Genomic DNA, 3,524 nt, shown 5'->3' with positions numbered 1-3,524 from the left:
TAATCCCAGCACTTTGTGAGGCTGAGGCAGGCAGAAAGCTCCTGCCTCTTGAAGGAGTTCAAGACCAGCCTGGGCAACATGGCAAAACCCCATCTCTACAAAAAATGCAAAAATTAGCTGGGCATGGTGGTCTGCACGCCTGTAGTCTCAGCTACTTGGGGGGCTGAGGTGGGAGGATCACTGGAGCCCAAGAGGTCAAGTCTGCAGTGAGCCTTGATTATGCCATTGCACTCCAGCCTGGGTGACAAAATGAAACTCTGTTTGAAAAAAAAAAAAAAAAAAGCAGGGCATGGTGGCTGACACCTGTAATCCCAGCACTTTGGGAGACTGAGGCCAGTGGATCACTTTGAGATCAGGAGTTTGAGACCAGCCTGAGCAACAAAGCAAACCCAGTCTTCACAAAAAATACAAAAATTAGCCGGGCATGCCTGTGGTCCCAGCTACTCGGGAGGCTGAGGCACAAAAAATGCTTGAACCTGGGAGGGGGAGGTTGAAGTGAGTCAAGAGCACGCCACTGCACTCCAACCTGGGCGACAGAGTGAGACCCTGTCTCAAAAATAAATAAATGAAAATAAATACATAAATGTGCAGAATTGGAAGGCATGTGCACAGGATTCCAGTTCTTGGTTCTGAGACTCACATTTTGGTCTGAGACTCATGTTTGGACTGAGTGATGTTTCATACTTGCTTTTAGACTCATACTTCTCACATTCTGTTTGCACAGGATTGTACATCATTGGATTTGTGCTTTTTGGCCTTTACCACAACTATAATACAATTATATATTTTTCATCGACGATTTGCCTTCCTTTCTAGACTATAAAATCCATTCAGGAAAGGCCCCCTGCCTACTTTGGTTACCTCCTACTACACCCATGGGCTTAGCACTGGCTCTGGCAAACATTAAACACTCAATAAATATTTTTCAACTGTCTGATGGCTCAAAAGCTTAGCAGAAGATTAGTTAGTGAATGGAGTGGTTAATGAATAGAGAAACCTTGCTTTTTAAAAAGACTAATGAGGCCAGGCGCAGTAGCTCACGCCTGTAATCCCAGCACTTTGGGAGGCCGAGGCAGGAGGATCACGAGGTCAGGAGATAGAGACCATCCTGGCTAACACGGTGAAACCCCATCTCTACTAAAAATACAAAAAATTAGCTGGGCGTGGTGGCGGGCACCTGTAGTCCCAGCTACTTGGTAGGCTGAGGCAGGAGAATGGCGTGAACCTGGGAGGCGGAGCTTGCAGTGAGCCGAGATCACACCACTGCACTCCAGCCTGGGTGACAGAGCAAGACTCCGTCTCAAAACAAAGAAAGACTAATGAGCTGGGTGTGGGCACATGTGCCTGCAGTCCCAGCTACTTGGGAGGCTAAGGAGGTGGATTCCTTGAGTCCAGGATTTCAAGGCCAGCCTCGGTAACATAGACAGACCTCATCTCTAAAAAATAAATAAATAAAAAGCAAAAGACTGGCCAGGTACAGTGGCTCACACCTGTAATCCCAACCAACACTTTGGGAGGCCAAGGTGGGAAGATCACTTGAGCTCAGGAGTTCAAGACCAGCCTGGGCAACACAGCAAAACCCTGTCTTTACAAAAAATTTAAAAAATTCGCCAGACATAATGGTGTGCACCTGTAGTTGCAGCTACTCAGGAGGCTGAGGTGAGGGGATCACTTGAGCCCAGGAATCTGAGGCGGCAGTGAGCTTTGATCAATAGTGTCACTGCGCTCCAGCCTGGGTGACAAAATGAGACCCCGTCTCTAAAAAATAAAAATTTAAAAAAAGAATAAAGAATTTTAAAAGACCGGCCCGGCCCGGTGGCTCAAGCCTGTAATCCCAGCACTTTGGGAGGCCGAGGCGGGTGGATCACGAGGTCAGGAGATCGAGACTATCCTGGCTAACACGGTGAAACCCCGTCTCTACTAAAAATACAAAAAATTAGCCGGGCGTGGTAGCGGGCGCCTGTAGTCCCAGCTACTTGGGTGGCTGAGGCGGGAGAATGGCGTGAACCAAGGGGGCGGAGCTTGCAGTGAGCCGAGATCGCGCCACTGCACTCCAGCCTGGGAGACACAGCGAGACTCCGTCTCAAAAAAAAAAAAAAAAGAATTTTAAAAGACCAATAAAACACTAGTAAAATGTTAATATTCTATATAATAATATATTAAGATATATGTAGTTAGTGCAAGAATTCATTTAATATAGCCAGGTATCACCAATTCTTACCTATTATTTATTACTGTAGCTTAACCTTGACTTAGAGATCTGGCTAGAAGAGAATATATCTTTAAACCAATTTTTCACCTCTTAACAGTCTAAAACTTCCCGGGATGTATATCTAAATTTCTGTGGGGCTTAAAAACCCCTTAGCAATAAAAGCCCTTATACATGGCTTTCCTTAGGAGCCGATGCTGTCCTATTCATAGCCATAAAGACTATATCCTTTCAATTGGGAGTACTATCAGCTTTGCTGTTTCCTCTTCTTTCTCTACTCCTATTTCGCCCCCCCCCCCCCCCCGTATTTCAATCCACAGAAAGAAGAAAAAAATAGAAAGGAAAGAAAGTGCCAAATCATGCAGTTTCTGCCCTTACCAGAAGCATGAACCTTTTAATTGCCGTTCCCTGAGTGGAAAAAGATTTCTCTTCATCTGCTAGCTTTTCTCTAGTGGTTTTTTTTTTCTCTTCTTTTTTTGGAGGAAATTGCTTGTAGCTTCTCCCCTTCCCTCCTGACCAATTACTTATCTGGGCATGCTGTAAAATAAAGTTTACATTAAATAGTCTCCATGGCAACCTCACACACCAGATCTCTGGTTTTAAAGCAATCATATCCCTTTTCCCGTTCAAGCTTGCCAAAAAGTAACTTTTCTTGACAGTACACAGACAGAACCTAATAAGGTTTGTAAAAGGAGATAAACTGGTTGCACAAGGGGTCCCTTGATGGAGAACATGAGATGAATTCCTGAAAAAATATCTCCTGTAAACCACGGTTATTTACATTGTGCTCAAGCCATTTTAAGTCTCCATAAGAAAGCTCGTTGAATTGTAAATATCAGGCAGAGCTCTCATTTTTGGAACACCACCCAGTCCATGCTAGACACTGGTCTGAGCACTTTCTATCCATGAATTACCTCATTTGATTTAATCCTGGGTGCATCCTGCGGAGATTTTTTTTGCCCACAGATTGTCATTAGCGCCACTGGGCATCTGCTCCCGTGGAAAATGTTTCAGTCTCCAAATTAACCACTTAGAATCGAAGTGTTCTTACACATACCTCCTAATAACAAACAGCTGCCATTTACTGTGCTATGTCCACTGCCTGGAGATGTGCCTACCTCATCTCGGTTAATCATGCTTGGGAGATCCTATTATCCCCTGTTACAGATGAAGTAATGGAGGCTCATGGAGGGAAGGGCAACTTGCTCACACCGCTAGGAAGTTGCAAAGTTGGGATTTGAACCCAGGCGGGTTTGGTCCCTGTCTTAGTTTGTTCCGGCTGCTATAATAAAAGACCATAGACTGGGTAGTTTGT

This window comes from Macaca nemestrina, chromosome 1 (assembly GCF_043159975.1).
Source record: "Macaca nemestrina isolate mMacNem1 chromosome 1, mMacNem.hap1, whole genome shotgun sequence".
NCBI classification, from domain to species: Eukaryota; Metazoa; Chordata; class Mammalia; order Primates; family Cercopithecidae; genus Macaca; species Macaca nemestrina.
The sequence above is the reverse complement of the archived record's forward strand: the minus strand, read 5'-3'. Positions refer to the sequence as shown.